General features: G+C 42.4%; 1 long non-coding RNA gene across 7 annotated transcripts in view; it reads left to right on the top strand.

The window, feature by feature from the left end:
* LOC142244232 (uncharacterized) overlaps positions 1 to 25,961 on the top strand; it is a 332,530-nt gene extending 306,569 nt beyond the window's left edge. For 5 of the 7 annotated variants that reach the window (XR_012724484.1, XR_012724482.1, XR_012724479.1 and 2 more), the window contains 2 exons: positions 7,911 to 8,021; positions 24,232 to 25,961. This is a non-coding gene — a long non-coding RNA (uncharacterized LOC142244232). Of the gene's footprint in view, positions 1 to 4,155; positions 4,267 to 7,910; positions 8,022 to 23,177; positions 23,264 to 24,231 lie in introns of all 7 variants that reach the window. The other 2 variants (XR_012724481.1, XR_012724480.1) reach the window with 2 other exon arrangements.
* The last annotated feature ends 749 nt before the right edge of the window (positions 25,962 to 26,710 follow it).

Here is a 26,710-nt window from a genome sequence, read left to right as displayed (position 1 = left end):
CTGTAATGTATAATTCATGCCAGCATTTTATTTTGGGGCTTTGAAGCTTTTGAAAGTTGTAAGTAGTAACTGCTTTAATTGATCAAATGGCAAAATAACTCTTATTTTTAATAATTTATCACAATCTCTCTCTTATAAAGATTGATGTTGGTCTATGTACAACTTAGCAGCCATATTACTGTTATTGAGGAATTACTTTTTGGTTTCTTTGGTGCCTGGACACTGTTTTGTAGCTTACAATTTTAAGGACACTACATTCTCTTGTAAAATGTACAGTGGGGCATTATATGCATTGTTAAAGTGTGCAATATCTGTTATGAGTTTTTGAGGGTTAATCAATAGCGATGAGTGAGTACGAAAATACTTGGGTGCTCGGTAGTTGAATCGAGCAAATCTGTTTGGCTGCTTGTCTCAAGTAACGGGTATAATAGAAGGCAATGGGAAATGCTAGCATTGTTCGAGCAGACCCTCCCAGAAGATCTAGGGGGCAGTAAAATCGCAGAAAGGGATGGAAAAAGTGCTCAAAAGGAATAGGAACAGTATGGGGAAGATACCTGGACACATCTCAGACTCCCAGGTCGCTGCTGGGAACAATGTTGTCAGTGTATTACTCCTCTTTTACAGACTGACAATAAAACATACCAAACCGAAGATAACATGGATTATACAGAAAAAATGTTAGGAAACATTTATAGAATCATAGAATGGTAGAGTTGGAAGGGACCTCAAGGGGCATCGGGTCCAACCCCCTGCAAGTGCAGGTTTTCTTAAATCATCTCAATTATATGCCTATCCAGCTTCCGCTTGAAGATTTCCATTGATGGAGAGCTCACTATCTCCCGAATTCCTTCCTGTATAATGACTTGTATATCAGATAAATTTAAAAAGAGAGAAAAAAAGCCTCCTCCACCCCTTTGGCTATATTCACATTACTTTCAATGGTGAAAAAACCATTCACTGGTAAATGTAATTTTAATATTGTATTACCTTATGTGGGCATGTTGTGATTGGGACATGGTCGGACACATCCTGTTTAATTTATGAAGGGCGGGCTCTGAAACCCACAAAGCCTATGAGGACAATACAAGAACTGGCAAAAATTAGAAGGAAGAGGGTCTCTGATACACCCTGTGTTAGAGATAAAGAAGTGCCTCATACACCTTCTATTAAAATTGTTAGGTAGTGGGGCTCCTACACTCATAAAGCCTATGCACTAAGAAGGAGGTATTGCAATACACCCTGGAGGACAAGTAGAGGAGAGTCTCTGATTCAGTTTTGATATAATTTTAAAAACATTTTAACTCCCAAACTGGGAAAGTTTATGCACTCAGTGTGAGGCCTACCTAAATGATAAGGAGGCATTGCAATACATCTTGCAAGAGATGTAGGGGAGAGACTATGATTTAGTTTGGTAAAATTTTAAAAACATTCTGACTCTGAAACTGGGAAAACCTATACACTCAGAGAGAGGACGAGCTATAATGACTAGGAGGCATTGCAATTCGGTCAACAAGAGACAGAGGAGAGACTCTGATTTAATTTTGGTACAATTTTAAAAAGATTCTGACTTCTAAACTGGGTATTATCTGCCATCCAACCAAAAACCTGTATGAACTTTTGTCCTTCGGGAGTCGTGTCTTATGCCCCCCTGCAAAGTTGGACAGGAAGCTAGGGCTCCTGGATGAGTGTGATTGTTGTTTTCACGTACCAGACACAATTTCACCTGACCCAGGACCACACCTTATGCAGCACGTCCACTTCACCATCCCTTGCTGCACGCCTTATGCATATTAAATTATGTATAATAATTAATAATAATAATAATTTTATTCATTTATATAGCGCTATTAATTCCACAGCGCTTTACATACATTGGCAACACTGTCCCCATCAGGGCTCACAATCTAGAGTCCCTATCAGTATGTCCTTGGAGTGTGGGAGGAAACCGGAGAACCCGGATGAAACCCACGCAAACATGGGGAGAACATACAAACTCCTTGCAACTAACAGGTATTAATAGGGAATAGAATCTAATACATGTAGCCCAGAGCAGGTTTTCTGTTCTTAGGTTACAGCAGCAAGGACTGAAAAGAAAAAAACTTGCCTATATGCCTGTAATGGTACACTATCCCTTTTCCAACAGCTAGCCCTACAATAATAAAGCCTACACATAAACCCTATGCAGTAAGTGCATGGGCTGCCAAAAATATGAAGGAGTCACTCCTATACACTCTAGAAGAGAGATAGAGGAGGGCCTCAGAAAATATTTTTTTTTTTCTGAAAGGAGTGGGACACCTATAAAGCCAATACACTAAATGCAATGGCTGAAAAAAAATTACCCCTGGGAGGTATACATAACCAGTAATCGTTCAAAATGCGTATAACGTGAGTGTCACAGCAAAGGCAGCAGGACATAAAGTCTGCTATGTGTGCCAAACTAAGAAAAAGGCAAGACTTTCCTGTTCCCACCAGAGGAATGACTCTCCATGTCCTCCTCCTCCTCTTACCCCTCTTCTTCAGGCCATCCACACTGAACAGTCGAGAAGCTGGTGTTGGTAGTACCCTCTGTAGCGTAGGTAACTATCTCCTGTTTCTTCTTCTCCTCCTCAGCCTTTTCCTCTTCATTATCACAAAATCTGCACTGAGAAGATGAGATGAGGCTGAGCTAAATAATATAAACCTGTGTACTTTCTTCCTCCATTGTTATCTCTTCCACATGCAAAGCTTCCTCTTTAATTGTGAGCAGCGAGCGTTTTGTGGAGAGAGAAGCGAGATGGTTATGCTGATTATGGCATCAATGCCGCTCACCATCTTTGTTAATTAGTTTTGGAGAACCACACAGATGTCCGATATCCATGGCCACTCATCAATTCTGATGTGCGGAGGCTTAGGGGCACTTTGCATACTACGACATCGCAGCTGCGATGTCGGTGGGGTCAAATCGAAAGTGACGCACATCCGTCGTCGCAGTCGATATCGTAGTGTGTAAATCCTTTTTGATACGATTAAGGAGCGCAAAAATGTCCAAATCGTATCATCGGTGTTGCGTCGGTCATTTCCATAATTTTGGAAGGACCGATGTTACGATGTGTTTCCTCGTTCCTGCAGCAGCACACATCGCTGTGTGTGAAGCCGCAGGAGCGAGGAACATCACCTTACCTGCGTCCTGCGGCTCACGCCGGCTATGCGGAAGGACGGAGATGGGCGGGATGTTTACGTCCCGCTCAGCTCCGCCCTTCCGCATTGCCAGTGGAGGCAGGAAAGGAGATGTTCGTCGTTCCTGCGGTGTCACACATAGCGATGTGTGATGTCTCAGGGACGATGAACAACATCGTACCGGCAGCAGCAACGGTATTAAGGAAATGAGCGACGTGTCAACGAGCAACGATTTTTCACATTTTTGTGCTCGTTGATCGTCACTCATTTGTGTTACACGCTGCGATGTCGGTAACGGCACCGGATGTGTGTCACTACCGACGTGACCCCGACGATATATCGTTACCGATATTGCAGCGTGTAAAGCCTGCTTAAGGCTATGACAAGGTAGTGAATTTGGTTGCTGATGGTGGTTGTGAATGTGCAACAACAGATGCAGGGCGGGAGGCATTTGGACCTGCATCCTGAACAGGGGATTGTCCAGCATGTAGCATGGGAAAAGGCAGTGGTGTTAACTGCAGACACTGATTGTGGACTCAGGAGTTTGGCCCATCTAGTTTGGTGATTGAACAACATATGCTTGAACATGCTGGTGGTGGTCAGGCTGGTATTGGTCTGGGCCCTTCTGAACCTGGTACGGCACAGGTTGCAAATGACCATTTTCTTCTACACTTTTTGTAAAAAAGCACCAGACCACCTTGGTCTGTGATATGCCTGCGGGTCAGTGCTCTGGGAAACAGTTGCCCACCTTTTCCATCTGGCCACCCTACTGCCTTTTTCTGACTGTTTCGGTGCTGTGGACACTTTCCCTCTGTGCTGCTGTGCTTGCTCTTCATGTCACCTTGCCAGGTTTGGACATTGACTTCCTCATCCACAACCTCATCTTCCACTTCAGCACTCTGGTCCTCCTCCTAACTTGTTGACTTAATATGACTTGTTGGCAATTGTGATTCATCATCATCTACCTCTTGAGACAGTAATTGCTGTTTCCCACCGTAGGCTTTTTCTGACCATGGCTGCTCAAATGTTTGGTCAACACAGCACACGATCTCCTCCTGTTCCTTTTCAAACATGGATGGTGAAAGGCTACAAGAAGTCATAAATAGAAAGGTAAAAAGCTAATCAGAGTGGCCATTTGTGAGGTCACTTGTCTCCTGGGACTTGACATGGTGGGAGGAAGGAGGATGAGGGTGAAGATTATGTGGTACAGACACTTGGCTAGTGAGGATGCAATTGAGAAAACTCAATTGAGGGACTCTTGTATAATAATCAAACAAGGATTATTTATTGATAACAATATAAAATCAACATAAATCAACTTAAATATGTATATAAAATGCAAATGCACATTGTTTATACTTATAAGCATTTAGGTCACATTAATATCTATAAGAACTATATTTGCATTTGCACTTTATATACATACTAGCTGTAGTACTCGGGCATTGCCCGGGATAGTAACTGTCTCTCTGTCTCTCTCCCAGTCTCTGTCTGTGTGTCGCTGTCTGTCTGTCTCTCTGTCTGTGTCTTTCTTTGTCTGTCTGTGTCTATGTCTCTGTCTGTCTGTTTCTATCTCTCTGTCTGTATTTATATCAGTCTATCTGTCGCCATCTCTGTGTCTGTCTGTCTCTCTCATTCCTCGTCTGTCTCTTTCTCCGTCTGTCTTTGTCTTTCTCTTTGCCCGTCTGTCTCTTTGCCCGTCTGTCTCTTTGCCCATCTGTCTCTTTGCCTGTCTGTCTCTTTCAAGGGCTGTCCCTTTCCAGGTCTGTCTCTTTCCAGGTCTGTCTCTTTCCAGGTCTGTCTCTTTGCCCGTCTGTTTCTGTCTGTCTGCCTCTTACTCTGTCTCTCTTCGTCTCGCCACCGACATTTTATTACCTCACACATAAGCTTCTTATACTAACAGTTTATTTTGTTCTTATAGCAACCACTGACAGTTGCTATTCATAGTTTGTAGCTCCGACCTTCATTCAGCTTAATTGAGGCAGGATTTTTGAGAGTAACTGTAAAGCGCGGGGTTAAATTGTCCTGTCAAAACATAGTCTATGACGTTCCCTGGGTCACATGGGGCGTCTGTGCAAAATTTCGTGATTGTAAATGCGACGGTGCAAATTCCTTTAGCGGACATACACACACACACATGCACACAAACACACACACACCCATACACTGAACTTAATATATTAGATTTAAGTACTGTATTTATTATTTTGATACACATAGCTGATGCACATTTGCATGTCACCTTCAAGCATCATTCATTAGAAATGTCTGACTATTACAAGCTTGTGAGTGTTATTAACATTAACTAAGAAATATGTGTCCTTCAATTATGAATATTTAATGCATGTGTATCTCATTGTTAGAGTTTTTGTCCTTTTTTTTCTTCATCCCTCAATTTTTATTGTATTGTTGGTTTTATATTGTTATCAATAAACAATACTTGTTTGTTCATTTATACAAGAGTCCCTTGTTTTCTCAATGGGATCTCTGCTTTTCATTTAGGGACTTAAAGGCATTTAATTGCCCTTCTTTTCTTTGGCTAGTGAGACTGAACTGTGTGGAAGACAGGGGGGTGTTGGGAAAAAGACTGGGGGTGTCGGGAAAAAGACTGGAAGTATTATCTACCATCCGACACCCAACCTGCTCCCACTGTTCTGACTTCAACAGTGGTGTCCCCCCCCTCCCCCCGAAAAGTGGGATAGGAAAGTCTAGATGATGCACGTGTTTAGTGTTCTCCTACTCCAGTGTACCCTGGCCCAGGGCCCCTGTAGTGCACCCCCATCACTGAGACAGGCACGTCCCCATCCCTTACGCAGGCCTTACACATTTTAAATTATGTATGCATCTAAGAATAGTATTATTAGAGTATAGAAGCTATTTAAATTATCCCTGAAAAGGACTGTTGGTTGTACATAGTAGCAGCAAGGTCAGTAAGGCTAGAAACCCTGCCTATATGCCTCTAATACACTATCCCTTTTCCAGCAGCTTTCCCTACACTACTTGCAGATAAAAGCAGCATTATTAGAGAATAGAATATATTTTTTACATAGCAGGAGCAAGGCCTGTAGAGCGCCAGTCACACAGAAGAGGCTTGCATAGGGCTCCAGTCACACAAATGAGGCTTGTATAGTGCTTCAGTCACACAGATGACGCTTATATAGGGCTCCAGTCACACAGATGAGGCTTCTATAGGGCTCCAGTCATACTGATGAGGCTTGCAATGGGTGCCAGTTGCACAATTGAGGATTGCTGAGGGCGCCAGTTACAGAGATGAGGCTTGTTAAGAGTGCCAGTCACACAGATAAGGCTTGTAAAGGGGCGCCAGTCACACATATGAGGTTTTTAAAGAGTACTAGTCACACAGGTAAAGCTTGTATAGGGAGCCAGTCATGCATATGAGGTTTGTAAATAGTGCCAGTCACACAGATAAGGCTTGTAAAGGCAGCCAGTCACACAGATTAGTCTAGTATAGCGCTCCAGTCACACAGATGAGGTTTGCATAGGGCATCAGTCACACAGATGAGGCTTCTAAAGGCTGCCAGTTACACAGATAAGACTTGCATAGGGCACCAGTTACAGAGATTAGTCTTGTATAGGGCTCCCGTCACACACATGAGGCTTGCATAGGGTGCCAGTCACACAAATAAAGCTTGTGAAGAGCGCCAATCCCACATATAGGGCTTGCATTGAGCGCCAGTCACAGATTGTATATTCCTTGTATAGGAATCCAGTCACACAGGTGAGGCTTGCATAGGGTGCCAGTCACAAAATATGAGGCTTGCATAGGGCACAGGTTACATAGATGAGGCTGGTATAGGGCACCAGTCACACAGATGTAGTGCACAGCGTTTGGCTTCCAGTTAAATAGTGACACCCATACTATTAGATCAAGAGGGGCTTGGAGATAACTAACTGGACATTCTCTTTTCCAATGAAAAAAAATCTTTCATAATAATATAACTAGAAAAATTCCATTGCTTTATGAAGTTATTTTGCTAATGTTTCACTATAATAGAGTTACCCAAGCCTGAGCTTCACAGCTGCACCTCACCCCATGTATATGTAGAATGAATGTGTCTATATTAACTTACTCATGGGGTCAGCAGATACGACATCATTTCAAACTCTGGACTGCATGTATTAAAGCAAATGGCATATGTGAGATTAAAATTCCAAGTTGTGAAGGTCATTGAAGAATTACTGAGAAGAGTTTGATCCTTAGAGTGCTGAGATCACAGATATGTTCTATGATTTATCTAGTATTCCCTTGGAGCCATATAATTTGTTCCTCTGAGGTACAGGTAAGAGGTACTTTGTCATGTGGTCTGCGAGACATGGCATCAGTGTGAACAATATGTTTACTGACCTCACGTGTCATGATCCAAAAGGTTTTTAGACGATTCAGTGTTCACTGTCAAAGTAATCAAGATTTACGATTTTGATGTATTAAAGTTTTATGGTTGATTCCTTCATGATTAAAACATGTTATATAAAATTCAATGTTTAAAGCGATTGTCGCATGTTTCTTCGGGAGGCATTGCTTCTTAGCCTCCATGTTTAATGTTTGCCGGGGAAGCGGCGTGCTCCTCAGGATTGGCAGTTCCAGTCGGTGGCATAGCTGAGCTGATGACCCGAAATGCGCAGTCTCCAATGATGACAGCAGAGGAAGCTCAATGGCTATGAAGCTGGCTGGATCTGGGGCAATCTGTTGCGGATGCACTCACTTCCTATTGATTGTTCGTTTTGTCCTAAAGCAGGGAGAAGGAAGCCAGCGCTGATTGTACATGGGGCTCACGTGGCTCAATCCCAATTGAGCTCCAGCACGACAAGCCCCGGATATCACTGGAGGAGCACCAATATGGGAGGTGACTATAAGCTTTATTATTTACCTGAGGCAAACATGTGGAGTCAGAAGGGGATGTCCTAATAGTAGACAACCCTTTTAAAAGGAATATGTCAAGTTGTATACACAGTTTGATCTGTGGACGGCACTGTATAGAGAAGAAGCTGGGCATTTATAGGTTTGTTAGAGGAGATTCAGAATAACTTGTATTTAATTCTGTGAAAACCCTGGTGTCTGTATACATGTGAGCCCAGTGGGTGGTCTTATTATTGATTGACAACTACCTTTGCATACACAGTCATTCAGAGAAAACTGTCAATCACTAGGTAGGACTGCCTTCTGGACTCCTACACATACAAATACCAGGGATTTCAATGACTAGTGTGTTACTTTTATTGAAACATTTCCCACCAAAATGTATATGAATCTGATCAGCTCCTCCTACTCAATAACATCTGGCAGGTGTATCAGATAAGATTGTCACTATTAGAGATGAGCAAATCTGTTCAATAAAGGTTCGCCAATTTCAAATTTGGTACGAGCCTTAGCATGTTTTTCGAGGTGAAAAACTCTTCCTCAGGACCAGTACATCAACACAAGCCCATACAAAATGATGTACTGGTCCTGAGGAAGAGTTTTTCACCTCGAAACGCGTAGACCTATGGAATAAAAAGAAAGTTAATCATCATCAACAATTGTACATCTTCATTTGCTGATGCGCGGCGTTAACCCCTTCTCTACTCCATTTTGTATGAGTTTGATCAATGGCTGTTTTCACTGAAACTGGAGCTAGGGAAGGCCATGTGCGACAATGGATCAAACCTGTTAGCGGCCTTATGCCTGGGCGACATCACACTTGTGCCTTGCATGGCTCATTTCCTGAACCTGGTTGTACAGAAACTTCTAGCCCATTATCTCGGGCTTGATGCACTGTTGCAGAAGGCACGGTCGGTGTGTGCTGACTTACGCAATTTGCACCACGCAGCTAATTGACTTGCAACGCTACAAAGGACTGTCGGCCTACCGGTTAACCCCTTCACGACCGCGGGCAGTAAAATTATGTCCTATTTTAACGTGACTTAACGACCAGGGACGTAATTTTACTGCCTAAACTTCATTTGATTGCCGTGGCCATAGCAACGGCTTTCAAATGATGTCCCCTGCTGTTTCTTACAGCAGGGGACCTTTGCTTGACCCCAGGGGGGGTGGCATCGCCACTCCATAGGCGATCGATGTGATTGGCTGTTCAAATCTGAACCGCCAACCACATTGTTCGCACTAATTTCGGCAAAAATAATGCCCGAATTAGTGCGATACTGTGAGATCCTGCTATGATCTATTGTAGCAGCTACAGCAGATCATAGATGGATCTCAAACATGTCGCCCCCAGCCCCTGCAGCACTGATTGGAGCGATCGTGCTATGACGCGCAATCGCTCCAATCAGTGTGCAGTGGGGCGGTGTGATCTGCAGGTGGCTGCCCTCCCCAGGCCTGTGCTGGTCTGGGGACCCTCCCCCAACATGTCTGCAGCGTGCACTGGCTGGTACTTTTGGTACCACGCCACCGCTGCTGCTCCAATGGTAAGTATTGCGCTCACGCGATGGACCCTGCGCGCTCCCGTGAATGCCCCTGCGCACTCCCGTGAAGGCCCCTGCCCGTGCCCCTCCCGATCTGCCCCCCTACACCCCGATCTGCCCCCCGGAATCCCGATCTGCTCCCCACGCGATCTGCCTGCCTCCTCTGTCATCTCTATTCTGCTTCCAAAGTTCCTTCCTTCTGCCTTTGCTTCTCCGCCCCCTCTGCCCCCCCCTCTCCCCTCCCCTCTCCCCATCCCCCCCCGATGTCCTTTTACCTGCCTTCACGGGTCGTCCGAGGTCTTCACTGGCCCGATCACATCTGCCTCCATCGCTGGGTCCTTCTGCTGATCTGTCCAATGTCCTGCCTGCTGCTCGTGTAAAGCTGTCCATCTCACTGCCTTCTTGTTCCTCTGCAGTTCCTCTGGTCAGTGATCCTCTTGGTACTGTGAGTATAATTTTTTTATTTTTTTTTCTTGTATCCTGTCCATTTTTACACATCATCCGTCCGTGCATCCCGCCAAGCGCTGATCAGGGATGCAGATAACGGATCTGCATCCGTGATCAGTTTTTAGCGGGACTTTTTTTCCCATATCCCCGACGCTTCTTGTATCTCATCTGTCCATGCGTCCCGCCGAGCGCTGATCAGGGATGCACATAACGTATCTGCATCCGTGGTCAATTTTTGGCGTGACTTTTTTCCGTATTCGTGGCGCTTTTTGTATCGCATCCGTCCGTGCGTCCCGCCAAGCGCTAATCAGGGATGCACATAACGGATCGGCATCCCTGCTCAATTTTTGGTGTGACTTTTTCCGTATTCGCGACGCTTTTTGTATCCCATCCGTCCGTGCGTCCCGCCAAGCGCTGATCAGGGATGCACATAACGGATCGGCATCCCTGCTCAATTTTTGGCGTGACCTTTTTTTTTTCCGTATCCCCAATGCTTTTTGTATCTTATCCGACCGTGCGTCCTGCAGCGGACAATCAGTGCACCGCGTCTGTGCGTTTGAAAAGTTAAATGGCGTTCCTTCTCTTCTGAGCCCCACCATGTGCCCAAACAATTACTCTCCATCACATATGAGGTATCTACGTACTCAGGAAAAATTGCACAATACGTTTTATGGTGCATTTTTTCCTGATACCGTTGTAAAAAAAAAAAGCTACCTGGTTGATACAAAAATTTTGTGGTTAAAAAAAAAATAATAATTTTCACGGTTCAACGTTATCAACTTCTGTGGAGCCCTGGGGGTACAAGGGGCTCACCAAATATCTAGATAAATTCCTTGAGGGGTCTAGTTCCAAAATGGGGTAATTTGTGGGGGAGCTCCACTGTTTAGGCACCATAGGGGGTCTCCAAACGTGACATGGCGTCCGCTAATGATTCCAACCAATGTTGCTGTCAAATGGCGTTCCTTCTCTTCTGAGCCCCGCCATGCACCCAAACAATTACTTTCCACCACATATGAGGTATCTGTGTACTCAGGAGAAATTGCACAATACGTTTTATGGTGCATTTTTTCCTGATACCCTTGTGGATCGTACTCAGGAAAAAATGCACTATAAATTTTATGGTGAATTTTTTGCCGATACCCTTGTGAAAAAAAAAGCTACCTAGTTGAAGTTACAGTTTTGTGGTAAAATTTTTTTTTTTCTTTTCACAGCTCAACATTATAAACTTCTGTGAAGCCCCCAGGTGTTCAAAGTGCTCACCAAACATCTAGAAAAATTATTTGAGGGCTCTAGTTTCCAAAACGGGGTCACTTGTGGGGGAGTTCCATTGTTTAGGCACCTCAGGGGGTCTTCAAACCCGGCATGGCGTCCGCTAATGAGTGCAGCTAATTTTGCACTCAAAAATTCAAATGGCGCTCTTTGCCTTCCGAGCACTGCTGTGTGTCCAAACATTTGATTTCCACCACATATGAGGTATCTGCGTACTCAGGAGAAAATGGACAATACATTTTATGGTGCATTTTTTCCTGATACCCTTGTGAAAAAAAAGCTACCTAGTTGAAGCAACAGTTTTGTGGTAAAAAAAAAAAAAAAAATCTTTTCAGAGCTCAACGTTATAAACTTCTGTGAAGCCCCCAGGGGTTCAAAGTGCTCACCAAACATCTAGAAAAATTATTTGAGGGCTCTAGTTTCCAAAATGGGGTCACTTGTGGGGAAGCTCCATTGTTTAGGCACCTCAAGGGGTCTTCAAACCCAACATGGCGTCCGCTAATGAGTGCAGCTAATTTTGCGTTCAAAAATTCAAATGGCGCGCCTTCCCTTCCGAGCTCCGCTGTGCGCCCAAACAATTGATTTTTACCACATATGAGGTATCAGCGTATTCAGGAGAAAATGCACAATAAATTGTAGAGTGCACTTTCTCTTTTCTCCCTTGTGAAAATCAAAATTTTATGGCTAAAGTAACATTTTTGTGTTAAAAAGTAAAATGTTTATTTCCTTCCACATTGCTTTGGTTCCTGTGAAGCACCTAAAGGGTTAATAAACTTCTTGGATGTGGTTTTGAGCAGTGTGATGGGTGCAGTTTTTAGAATGGGGTCACTTTTGGGTATTTTCTGTCACCTAGGTCTCTCAAAGTCACTTCAAATGTGATGTGGTCCCTAAAAAAAATTATTTTCTAAATTTTGTTGGAAAAATGAGAAATTGCTGATGACCTTTGACCCCTTCTAACTTCCTAACGAAAAAAAAATTTGTTTCGAAAATTGCGCTGATGTAAAGTAGACAAGTGGAAAATGTTATTTAGTAACTATTATGTGTGACATATCTCTCAGATTTATGGGCATAAATTTTCAAAGTTTGAAAATTGCGAAATTTTCGCAAAATGTCCTAAATTTTCACAAATAAACACAAAAATTATCGGTTTAAATTTACCACTGACATGAAGTACAATATGTCATGAGAAAACAATCTCAGAATCGCCAGGATCCGTTGAAGCGTTCCAGAGTTATAACCTGTCAAAGTGACACTGGTCAGAATTGCAAAAAATGGCCCGGTCATTAGGGTGTTTTAGTGGCCGGGGGTGAAGGGGTTAACCAGTTGCTATGTGATGTGCCAATATGGTGGAATTTCATTTTGCACATGTTGCAGTGACTGTGGCAACAGCAGCAATCCCTGGTGAAATATGCCATGACGCATAACCTTGGACAATGCTGTACGGAAGTGGGGCAAATCACAATTGCAGAGTGGGCACAGATGAAGGACGTCTGCACCTTCCTACACAGTTTTAAAATGGCTACAAAGATGGTTACCGCTGACAGTGCCATCATCAGCATCACTATTCCGCTCATCTACATGTTGGAGCAGACTTTGAATAGTCTGCAGAAGAAGGTGGGGGTCACAGAGGTGGATGAGGAAGGGATACCGGTTCCTTTAAGGTCTGGACATTCGTTGCACTGGCAGGTGTCATGGTAGGGTTTAGTCCATTGATGGAGGAGGGCTTATGGTAACAGATAAACTGGTAGTGCAGGTGCAGGAGTCGAGGAACAAATGGAGGAGGAAGAGGTGATGGGCGCAGAAAACTCTGGAGATGATGAAGCTATTGATCCCGTCTCTTTTGTCTGTGGTTGGTGGGAGGGGATGGAAGAGGCAAGCTTGAGCGTCATCCCACCACCAACACAACATGGACGTGGTCCACGTGGAAGCGTCCGACACATGAGCGTCTTCTTGCTGCACTATCTGCAACATGATGTCCGTATCATGAATATTAGAAATAGTTCTGACTACTGGGTTGCCAGTATGTTAGATCCATGGTAGAAGAGTCAATTTTGCAAGATGCGTCCACCCCTACAAAGGGACGCGCGGATGTTGGAGTATCAAAACAAGCTTGTAAACCATCCTAACAGTATTTTTCCACAAGACAGCAGTGAGGCATACAGTGTGAATCGCAGTTGAAGAATTCAAACCATGGGAACATCACGTTGTCAACGCAGAAACATTAACAACAGCAGTTCAAGTTGCCGAAGCAATTTCTGTGATTTTTTTTTTACACCTTTTTTCCACCATTGCATGCACCAGCAGAACACAGTAGGAGTCTGACTCATAGTGAACGACTGGAAAGGATGGTGTAAGAGTATGTAGAACTCAGTATTGATGCCATTAGTGGGAAATTGGACCCTTTTGCATTTTTGTCTTCAAAATTGGAGAAGTGACCTGAGCTTGCCTGTCCCACCTTGGACGTTTTAGCCTGCCTCTCAGCCAGTGTTCTCTCAGAACATGTCTTCAGCACTGCTGGTGATGTAATCGACTGATAAGTGCATCCAACTGTACCCTGAAAGCATAGACCGCCTAACATTCCTAAAGATAAACAAGTCGTGGATATCCATTGACTTTGCCACCCCAGTCCCAGACTGTGCAGACTAGGTGATGGTGTAGTGCCAAGCTTCTGTGAGCAAAAGGCTTACACCTGTATGTCATGCATCTCTTGACTTTTAACATTTAAATGCCAAGCCACATCCTTAGTGTTGAATGGACCATACATCCCTAGTGTGCAAAGACACTATGGTGAAATGATGGGAGCAATTGATGTACCCGTTATGCTGCCTGCCTGAAATGTTTTTAAATCTCAACACTCCAAGTCTAAGTTTCAATATTCTCTTTTGGCTGCAGTTTCAGTGTTCTGGGAGCAAGAGGCCTACGCATGTCTGTCATCTTGCTGTCTCTGGTGAAAGTAGAAATGCTGAATCAGGCCTTGTTCCAGGGCCAGTCCAATGCAGCCATGTTGCTTTGTTGGGCTACTTGTAGTGTGTGCCAGTTGTTGCCACTTTTCCTGTTGCCTGACCTTAATCTTTGGAAATGTGGAGAGTCCAAGTAGGGTCTCCAAGGTTGCTTTTGTCTGTAGTGCCAGTAGTCTAGGAGCAAGAGGCCTATGCCTCTCTGTCATCTTGCTGTCTGTAGTGAAGGTAGAAATGCTGGTTCAGGCCTTGCTTCAGGGCCAGTCCCACGCAGCCATGTTGCTTAGGTGGCCTATTTGTATTGTGTGCCAATTGTTGCCACTTTTTCTGTTGGCTTCCCTTAATTGCATGGACCGTACCTCCCTGCTGTGCAAAGACACTGGGGAGGGGGGAAATTGATGCTACTGTACTGCTGTCTGTCTGAAAGGTTTTTAAATGTCAAGACTCCAAGATGGGTCTGCAAGTTGTGTCTTGTGTGTAGTGCCGGGTTTCTGGGAGCAACAGGCCTACACCTGCCACTCAGGCATGTCTTCATTTTTAAAATCGAAATTCCGGGCCACAGCCTGTGTGTTGCATTGCCCATACCTCCCTGTTGTGCAAAGACCCTATGGGGAGGGGGGGCAATTGATGCTACTGTACTGCTGTCTGCCTGAAGGGTTTTAAATGTCGAGACTCCAAGATGGGTCTCAAAGTTGTGTCTTGTCTGTATTGGCAAGGGTATGGGAGCACTAGCCCTACACCTGTCTCTCATCTACTCCTATATTTCTTATGTCAATAGTCTAGGAAGCTATTGGATATGCCAAAACAGGGGTACTGCACTATAAAGCATAGTTTTGCTCTTTTAGAAGGTCCACCCCCAATAAAAGTGTTTTCTCTGCCTTGCGTTTGGCCTCCCATTTAATCCAATGTGGTTCAGTAAGGTTCGATAATGGTTCGGATTCGGTTTGACAAACGGTTCGGCGAACGTACCGTTTGTTCAGGTGAACTGAACGTTGAGAGGTTCGCTCATTTGTAGTCCCTATGACAGGTTCTCTTTAACTAGTTCACTTCAATTGTGTCATTGGTTCATTACAATGTCTGCTTCATAGTATATGTGGAAAACATCTGATTTACATAAAAACAGGAATATTTCAAAATAATTTTAATTCTGAATTTCAACAAACAGCCTGAAGCTTTATTTAATTTTAATCCTTTAAAGACATTATTATCTATCTAGACATAACCTTTTCTATTAGCAAATTATATAGCTTTGCAGCAGATGTTAAACTTCGCCTGCAGTGTGATACTGTAAAAGGATGTCGCTTAACCATTTATAAATTAGCCAATTTAGTTCTGTAGCTCTTTTAATATTCAAGACTGATTTGCTTACAACTAATGACAGATTTGGATTTCCCTTCCATGAATACAGTGCTTTCTTTACTGTGTGTACATAAATTTATCATGATAGTACTTAGTGCTTTTCGAAAATTGTTCTTTAAGATATTTTCCCAAATCTCCATGTCCTTGTTTATCACGCTTAGGATGTTCACAATTCATATGTAGGTTAATAATTCAGAGGACTGCTTCAATATGGATGTGAGCAGTGCCAAAGGAGATTGAAGCAAATACAAGGTGCCCCCCGCAGTGCAGGACATACTCGAAATGTACTGTGCTACAAAAATGAAAAATGAGAAAAATGAGTTTTAGTGCTGTGCACATCAATTTGTATTACAATTTTTTATTTGATTTTTGGAACAGATCTTTTTTTTTATAACATTATGAATAAATTTATATAGCTGAGAATCATCTGTCTCTTTGATAGTTTTGACAAGATGCATTTTCTAATCCTTGAAAACAAATAATGCTTGTATAACTTTTCTTGGTAAAAAAAAAATATATATTTGTCTGTAAAATGTCTGTAAAATTGTTTTAGAAATTAATGGCCTCGATTTATCAAACAGTGGAGTAAAACAGTTTGAAATATTGCAAAATGTAACAAATGTAGGTCTTTTTACAGCAGTATCATGCCAGTTCTGCCATCTATTGGAAAATGTGCAGCACTTAGCTGGGAGGAGTATGGCCACGGGTGACTGACCTAATCAAAATAATGTGTGCCACAAAAATGGTGTACATCACGACAGAAATGTACTCCAGTTCTTGAGTAAAGTGCTACTTTTATAGTAGGGCACTTCAGTAAAAGTCACACATCTCTTAATAAATTTGGTTCATTTTGCTTAGGCGCACTCTTCATCAAGACTGGAATAAAAAGCCCCAGTCTTGATGAATTGAGACCTATGTGTTTATAATTAAAACTTAATGCTACCTTTTAACACCTATTGATTAATATCAGAATATATTCTTAAAGTTTCGAATTTAAAGCGGGCTTTACATGCTGCGACATCGCTAGCAAATGTCGAGCGCGATAACACCCGTCCCCGTCGTACGGCTGATATGTGGTGATCGCTGCCGTAGCAAACATTATCGCTACGGCAGCATCACACGCACATACCTGCTCTGCGACGTGGCTCTGTCCGGTGAACCGCCTCCTTTCTAAGGGGGCGGGTCATGCGGCGTCACAGCGACGTCACACGGCAGCCATCCAATAGAAGCAGAGGGGCAGAGATGAGCGGGACGTAAACATCCTGCCCACCTCCTTCCTTCCGCATTGCCAGTGGAGGCAGGTAAGGAGAAGTTTGTCGCTCCTGCAGTGTCACACATAGCGATGTGTGCTGCCACAGCAACGACAAACAACATCGCTAAAAAGCAGAAAACGATTTTTTATTTCAGGATGACCTCTCCGCGGCAAACGATTTTGCCCTCTTTTGTGATCGTTTCAGATCGCTCTTAAGTTTTACACACTGCGATATCGTTAATGACGCCGGATGTGCGTCACAAACAACGTGACCCCGACGATATTTCATTAACGATATCATAGCGTGTAAAGCCCGCTAAAGTCTCCAAATCCGTTACTCAGATATTAAAAATACTAAATGTTGGCTGCCTACCGCATTCACTAGGCGGAGATTAGGGGTGTATTACATATTACTTTAAAATAGCGTTAAATCCATAAAGAGTATGCACTAGGATTCTGAAGTCTATTTAGTTAGGATTATATCATGCACACCGACTAGAAAAAAAACAAGGAGAAAAATTGTAGGAAAAATACCCTGTCTATAAATAAATCAATTCCAAGTGCTTAATAACAGGGTACTTAGTATATACATTTTTGCAAAAAGGTAAGAAGCTGTCTCACCTCGTCACGGTGTACCCATCTGAGACAGTCCCTAACCTACTAAAGTTAAAAACATATTCTGTACCTGACTTGTGTCATGTCAAAACTTCAATATGAATGGTAAAGTGGTCAGCTGGGTCCCAGATTAAATACACAGCAAAAAGTGAGAAGCAGGTAATTGTTCAGCCTCAGTATCAGGAGGGATGCACCCCCAACTTGCATTAAAGCAAGATAACAGACAAAAAACATGCACACTGACTAGCAAAAGGGTAACAATGTTTTGAACTTTTGACTTTCAAGCTCTGTATCTCACCATCCATTACAGCTTTCAGCGTGAGACTACCTTCATTTTCTAGACAATGGACTTCAATATTTTATGTGGATGTCCACCTCTTGGCTTTTGAATGGATGGACAGACTTCATTTCTTATTTTTCCAACTATCATTGCACTCACATGATACAGTTTGTCAATTTTCCTGGCTGAGAGACCACTGTTGATGAGCTGGATGATGCGATTTCTCTTTCCTTGGAAAATTTTCTTCATGGCTTCTCTTCAATTCAAACCAGTGACTTTTGCTTGGGAATCAATATAATAACACACTGAGCAATTATAGAATGTGAGAACACATTGCGATTTGTAGTATACAGGAAGAAAAACATTTTTTCAAGCACCAAAAGCAAAACAATAACAATGCTTAACATTACAAGAATCTGCATAACTAATTATGCGCTAAATAGTTGCAAGTCAAATTTATATATGAGGTAGCCAAGATGATTGTCTATAAAATGATGGCAGTCGCAAGCTCAAAGCTGTAGTGAATGGTGAGATATGGAGCCTGAAATTCAAAGCCTTATTAACCATTTGTTTAGCAGGCCCCATAGCGAATAGCACCGGGGCCAAGGACTGTGAGGGGTTAACAAACGGGAAAATGTTGCAAAATGCCCGCGTTGGTAAATATGATGGAGTGGTGACTGGTTTGGGATACGAGGGAGGAGTAAGAAGGGGTATTAAGGTTTGTGGGGTACAAGTTCCCTCCCTCTTACCCCCTGGATTTGTGAATTAACACCCACCCTCCCTCCCCCGGTTGGTTGGTATTTCGGTCCATACTCATTTTCCGAGGTATGTCATCACAGCTGGCGGGTTGTTTGGGCCCTGAAAGAGTCATATGCTCACTGCCTTGGGCAGTGACCGGCATGGGGAAGGAAGGAAGAGGTGGTTTTGTATTTTCACTTACAGCATATAGAATTCTTTACATTTCCCTCTTCCTCACATACCATTGACATCATCATCATCACTGGTTTTCCGAACAAAACCAAAATCAAAATCTGAGATAGAAAAGGGATCCCCAACCACAGGAACCCATTTAGTTCACAGGCCCATGATGTGTGGCTCACAGCTGTTTGCCAGATTGGTGCTTTAGCAACAGGTCTAGCAAGCTGTTCTGAAGGGTGGGTCACTAGATGGGGACTTTTGTGAGTAGCCCTACACACAAAAACAGATGTGTAATTACTGGCCTTGGCCTTGTGGGTAAAGAAAGAAATTAAGTATGATAAGCTGGAGAAAGAATGATACTCCCAGAGGGGAGGCTTTAAACTAGATGCAAGACCATTGTGTGTGGATACCAAACGGGGGTAAGGTACGGACCCTTGGATGTATTGATACTGCCTGGGTGTGATTTCTGTGGGGAAGCTTTGCCTGCTATTATACCAATAATGAGGTTATGGGTGTCACTGTTGGGCAGGCTTCAGCTGGATGTCACCACTCTGGGGGTTTGGATGTGTTCCATGACCCTCTTTTTGAGATGAATGTGGCTTTCAAGGTTTCAAAGATCAACTATGCCTCTCTTATCAGTCTGTGGGCTATTGTTAACTTATCCTAAAGACTTTATCACCTGAAGGACTAGAAACTGAAATGACTAGAAACTCACACTAAGGCCGGTTTCAGACGTCCTTGTTTAATCTGGTACAAGCCACACGCATGGGTATGGTCATACGTGTGTCATTTGTGTGTCACACGTGTCATACGTGTGTCACATGTGACATCCGTGTTTGCATACATGTGACACGGACAAAAAAACACGCATCTTTGGAATAAGATTTTCTATTTTCACCTGTATCTAGCGTTGCGGTCTTCGGCTCTGCTGTCTCCTGCTTCTGACCCCCACTAATTATACTCCTGGAATATTCACTGCACCTCGGACCTGGAAGCAGAAACATCGCCGGGGACAGCATCGCTGGTAACAGGTGAGTATCTAGCAGGCAGTGTGTGTGCAGTGATGTACAGGAGGTCATCAAAGTTTCCAATGAATTCTGATGACCTCCTGATGACACCCCAACAACACCCAGGCTACAGCGGGTGTCACAACGTTGACTTCATGGGTTCATCAGAGTTCATTGGGAACTTGGATGACCTCCTGCATGTCACTGCACATACACACTGCTTGCTTGCTGAATACTCACCTGTCACCGGCAATGCTGTCCTCAGCGATGTTGTCCTCAGCGATGCTGTCCTCGTCGATGCTGTCACTGGCGATGCTGTCCCCGGCGATGCTGTGCTTGGTGATGTTGTCCCTGGCGCTGTCCTCAACGATGCTTCTTTCAGGTCCAAAGTGCAGTAAATTTTCAATGAGTATAATTAGTTGGGGTCAGAAGCAGGAGACACCAGAGCTGAAGACAGCAGCTCTGGATACAAGTGAATAGGGAAAATCTTTTTATTACAAAAATGCTTGTTTTCTCCAGACCCATGATGCCAGAGAAAAAAAGGACATGTCTCCGGATGTACATGCGGGGCCACACGGGGTCACGTGGTTCGTGTGAAAACACGGATGTGTGTGTAACTCCAGAGAATAATATAGGTACATGTGGCATCCATATTAAAAACTGATGTCACACGTACCTGAAACACAGACGTCTGAAACCGGCCTAAAGGACTAGAAACTTGAGTGCAGGGAAGTTCAACACGCCTCCTCCTGTGATTGACACCTCACAGTCAATATACAATCTCTATTGAGAGCCTGGTGTGGGTGGGCACAGCTCCCTAGGGTGATCTATATGCTAAATATAAATACATTGATTGTCTCAGAACAGCTGCACCAAGTAACCTATGGGATACATCATTAGATTCAGAGTATCTCTGTCTACAACATGCTGCTCTCAGATGAGGTTAAACAAACCCTGCTGACAGATTCCCTTTAATTGGGATATGAACATTTATGGTCTCTTGACTCTTTAACGGTTCAATACCAATAGCAGGGAATGAATTGTAAATGTTTTCAGTTTTTCCGATATTTAGAATAAATTAAACAGTACGTACAATTCCATCTGTAGTAAGTACAGGATAATTTCTAAAACACAGCACATTTTATTCTCTTTATCACATGAATCTTTAACTAGAGTCAAATAGTTAATAATTAAAGCTCCTACCAAATGTTATCCATTGCAAAGTCACTGTGATTTCCAGGATTAGGGTATTCATGTTTCCTTTCAGTACTATAGATCCCTAAGTTCCCAAGGTATCCAGCGGTGCAGTTGCTGATATTTCCATGAGCGTCCAATAAGAAATCTCTCCGATTGGCACATGGCCCACTGGCACATCACACGAAGTTTATTTTAATTTCCCCAGAGCAAGCGCTGAAATCAGGGAGTAGACAAGTGAATATTTCAGGGATACACATTTGGAAATGGTGTTGATAAACACCTGAGGAGGCCTACAAGCCATATTACCATGAAAAGCGGAAATAAAGACACAATAATAAAACTTCCCATCATTATTATGAAAAGTTCTGGAGGAGCTTTCACTAGGGAGTAACTAATTAAAAATTTTCACACAAGATCGGGCTGCTATTTTTCGCTCACTGTAGATGTTAGTCCCTTGTTTAACAAAACACCTGTATTAAGCTGCTGTATCACATGGATTTCCTTTTCTTAAAGTAACTTAACCTTTCTGGGCTTTCTGCATAGGGAGATCGATTTTCTCACATACTCTGCCTACTAATTGAGTTCTCAATACTCTAGGAGAGCACAAAAATGTCAGTGTTAATTTGGCAAGAACGGCTAAGCCCCATTATGATTTATTCAGTACTTCTGAATGTGCTGCGCCATCCGAGGTCCTGTTTCTTCCACGATGCTGGATTCTATTTCAGTTGTCTCCTTACATTTTTTAACCTGTAACTACTTGACACTTATTCGCTTTACTACAATATTGTGGAATAAACATGCCTCAATAATACGGACTGCTGTGATTCAGTTAGGCCCCTCTCGTAGCCTCTAGACACAATTTAGATCTGATCAGAATAATTGCCCTTGATGGTAAAGGCATGGGACAATGGTGGATTGCGGTCAGACAGTCAGTCCATAACCAGCCAACTGGGAAACTGTAGGTGTAGAGCTCAGGTGAGAAATACTCTGACTTAAAGTCACTCCTGTGTTTTATTTTTCTATTTTCCCAACTATTAGCAAATAGTAATGAGTATTAGTATATTTACAGTTTTCCATTTTCTGCAATTTCCAGCGCCGCTGCGGTCCACGCCAATATCAGCATTTGTGATCTGCCAAATCACACAGTGTCTTCTACATGGAGTGCAGGCCGCTTTCTAACTGCAAGTCTGAGACTCCGAACATGACTTATACTGAGGAAAAATAACCTCCACTCTACACAGAAGGCACTGTGTGATTGAGCAGGTCACAAATGTGGTCACATGACACCGGAACGACACTGGAAATGGAGCTTTGCCATTTCTGTGGCACAAGCTGATTGGGAGGGCCTGACTGAAGAAGGACCACTGCTGATCTGATATTGATAACCTATTCTAAGGATAGGTTATCAATACTAAAGTCCTAGAAAATCCTTTAAAGTATTATTTAGGGCAACATTATACACATTTTATAATCACTAATCATCTGTCACAGTCTAATATTGCTGTTAGATGGTAATATGCTGACTAAATTATCAAAGGCCCTCTTTCGTAGAGAATGAAACCCCAGGAGCAAATTGAAACCACCTAGTATTATTTACCAGACTATGATGGTTTTATTTAATAACTTAACTGATTTATTGTGTGGGAACTCTACTGCAGTGTTATGTGGCCTTTCTAAAGCTATTGTATTTGAATACCACATGCTATGTTTGTACCCTAAAATGATATTATATCCGGAGGATACAAACTGGAGGGTAGGTGAACTACTTGCTGGTCCAAGGCACATTTTTAATAAAATCCATTCTCCTATGGGGTCAAATATTGGGTTAATAATTATTTTTCGGTTCAGAAAAAATTGTGGGTAAAACTGATTTTAAGGGGTGTGACAGTTATATTTCAGTAACATAATCACATAACCCACTGTCATTATACACTACAGTACCTTGTCTTATAGCAGACAATATTTGCTTTCACTGCAAAGTCTACATACAGTGTAGAATGTTGTGGTCATTGGGACAACGTATAAAGTCCTATGGCGTCCAGTACAATCTATACGCCGATGACACTCTCTGGCTCAGACATCACCTCTCTGCTGTCCAGATTCTCAAAATGTCAATCAGTCATATTTTTCTTCTCATCACATTTTTTAAAGTTCAATGAAAACAAATCTGAACTCATCATCCCACTTAATTTCCCTACCTGATCTATGTATCACAATAAATTACATAACGCTTTCCCCGATACCGGAGGTCCTGCTGCCTTGGAGTAACCTTCTCCTCTGCTTTGTCCTTCAAACCACAGATCCAAGCCCTTATAACCTCTTGCTGCCTACAACTCAAAATAATTTTAAGAATCTGTCCCTTCCTCAACCCTGAATCTACTAAAATGTAAGTGTATGCCCTCATCATCTCACTTCTTAACTACTTCAATATCCTCCTTTGTGGTCTTCCAGCAAACACTCTTGCACCTCTCCAGACTGCCCTTAACTCTGTTGCCCTATGAAGCCATCTCGCTCCTCGCTAATCCTCTGCTTCTCCCCTCTGCAACTCCTTTCATTGGCTCCCAATTCCCCTACATATCCATTTCAAATTACTAACCCTGACCTACAAAGCCGTTCATAATCTGTCTCCTACATATATCTTCAAACTAATGCCCGATATCTTTCCTCATATAATCTCCATTTCTCCCATGACCTTCTTTCCTGCTCCACACTTGTACATTCTTCACCTAATCCTCTCCAAGACTTCTCCCGAGCATCCCCCATCCTTTGCAATCCTGTGCCCTAACACATTGTCTTATCCACCACATTCTGAACTTTCAGTAGGAACTTGAAAACCCATCTCTTCAAGAAATCTTTCAGCCTGCACTGACTCCGCTGCCACCTCACCACCACCGGAGATGCTGAAAGCACCCCAACCTACTGTCTCCTTCCTCAATATCTTGTAGACTGTAGGCCCGCAAGGGCAGGGCCCTCTCTTGTCTCCACAAGTATGTCATTATTAGTTTGATCACTGTAGCCTATATTTATATTTTGTATGTAACCCTTTCTCATGTACAGAACCATGAAATCAATGGTGCTCTAAAATTAAATAATAATAATAATAATTTGATGCACAAAGTGGCCACATAATCTGGCAGTGGGCTTTGTTATATAATGTTACCAACACAAACATCTCAATCTGTCGGTTTTCTTGGCCAAGCATTTGTATTATCTGTTACGACAATGCATTACTTATATTCTGTAGTTGGGGACTGTGGCAGGTCAAAGCCTATGCTCATTTGATGAAAATTGCATTTTACAAACTGACAGAAGTCTTATTTCCAAGTCTGATCCTTGTTTTACATATATTTTCAGACAGCACCAGTGCGGGATTCCTGCTGGGGATCAAGTGATGGCTGTTAAGAAAAATTATCTCCCCCACTGAGCAGTTTTAGTTGAAAATATCAGAAGTTCTGCCAAAGTATTGAAACTTTTCCATAAATCTATTTTTGAACTTCATTGAGACTCCGCTATGACACGCTTATATTGAGGCATCTTCACTTCAACAACTCACTGCAATGCTTTTTGAAATTAGTTTATGATCTCCTTTGCGTGAAAACTATGATGATATTTGATGCCTTAGACATCTGTAACACTTCCATTGTCATTGTAATGGCAGAAATGTAATTAAAAAAATGACACATTTCAGTCTTTTCTGTTTTTATGTATTTTCAAATAATTTAACCATATAATATTTCCATAAATAATGTATGTACTGTATGCATAGAAGTAATCGTTGAAGAAGAAGGGCTGTAATATTTGTAAATCTATACGGGCGCCTCCTCAGTTTACTTCATCAGAGGATAGGTGGCTATCCTCACTGCTACCAATGATGATACACTATACACTTGTCATTGGGGACAGTGAGGATAACCACCTATCCGGTGATTAAGTAAACTCAGGTGCCGCATGTATTTGTTCTCCATCAATTCCTCTTATCTGAAGTTGCTTATTACATGTAAAGGTGTATTACTGTATTGAACTGTATAAGCAGAAAGATGACGAAAGGAGATCGGCTCGGACACTGGGCACAGGAAGTGCGTTTGTGCGCAGCAGTCACATACTGATACCTGCGCAACATGAGTACTGTCAATCAGAAGCTGAGAAAGGCCTCCAATAAGAAAATTAGGAGAAGTAATAGTATTCCAAACTCTTAGCCATGCCATGAGTGCACCAAAGACCCCCACATTTGCACACAAATTGATAGTTTTTAAAAGTTATTTTCTCAAATACTGTAACAGGAACAGTGCTAGTATGATTTGTATAGGATCAAACTCCCCTACAACACTGTATAGCCAATTTAAAATGCATTTGGGGTATTACAGACTCTAAATAATGTTGCCACAATATATGCCGAGTTATATAGAATCGAATCCCTCTAAATTTGAGCTGATGCCATCAATAAAACTTTAAATCCCTGTATTATTGATGTAAAGCCCCACTTTGAACCTTGAGAGCCAGAAACATATATGTTAAAGTTATGGTAGAATGGTTTTTCACCAGGATACCACGCAATGTTTGTCCATGCCAGACAGTCAACAGAGGTGTGTGAGAAGTAAAGTGATTTGGGTCTTTGTCATGTTGGAAAAGCAGGACTTTTTCTTCAACTTGTTTTATTTCATTCATTTTGGAATGCAATAGATCATCACAATTATAAAGTCTGGCAGCTTTATATCTACGTAGTACCCCATTGTAAAAATCTGTTATTCAAGTCCTGTTTTTCATAGTCGGCTGACTAGTCACAGATCCTCAGTATGCAATCACAGCATGTTCTTATTATCCTGTCCAGAATCCTGATCTCAGGATTGAAGACACTATATTTACATAGTGGTGGTGCAGTGAACGCTGCTTGCATATGTGGTGCAGGGAGAGCAGCCAAGATGAAGTCGATCAAGTGCCGATAGACCAACCTTTCACAAGGAATGTCAGTGGGGTTGTCTGCCTGCCCACAGCCGAGCGCTCATGGCGCATGGGCACTGTGTGACAACAGTCAACTTAAAACAAGAGCTACCCATAGAGAAGCAAAAGAGACAAATAAAAATATGTGCCAAAATACAAATTCTGAAAAATAAGTGGTGTTTGTGTATATGTGAGATTTGTGTGCGTATATATATATATATATATATATATATATATATATATACAGCAAAAAAAAACGTGATAGTGAAATAATAAATGAATAATAATAAAAAATAATAAATATAATAAACAAAAAGAAAATTTTTTTTTGTTTCTTATAATTATTTCACTATAACAGTTTTTGTTTTTTTTTGCTGTCTTTTATATATACATGCACACAAATCTCACATACACACAAACATCACTTATTTTTCAGAATTTGTCTCTTTAGGCACATATTTTTCTTTGTCTCTGCTTTGCTATGGCTAGTTTTTCTTTTTTTAAGGTGGTTGTTGGCACACAATGCATGTGCACCATGTGCGCTCAGCTGAAGACAGGCAGACCGGCCCACTGACATCTCTCGTGAAAGGATGGTCTGTCTGTACTTGATCGACATCATCTCCCCTGCACCATGTATGCCAGCACCATGTAAGTATAGTATGATGGATTGCGCTCAATGGCTGTCACCCACTGCCACATATGGCTGTTCGCACTAGATGTACCAGCCTCTCCTTCCACCTCACCACTTCCTGAGGAATGCACATTGGAGTGTGAGGTGGAGGTCACACAATGCTCTTTATCACATGGAGACTCCGAATCTGAATTAAATCATTACTACGTTATATACCTAGCTGTACCATGCTCTATATTGGGGACTGTATTAAGTCATTATTAC

This window comes from Anomaloglossus baeobatrachus, chromosome 6 (genome assembly GCF_048569485.1).
Source record: "Anomaloglossus baeobatrachus isolate aAnoBae1 chromosome 6, aAnoBae1.hap1, whole genome shotgun sequence".
NCBI lineage: Eukaryota > Metazoa > Chordata > Amphibia > Anura > Aromobatidae > Anomaloglossus > Anomaloglossus baeobatrachus.
This window is presented reverse-complemented; position numbering and strand designations above follow the sequence as displayed.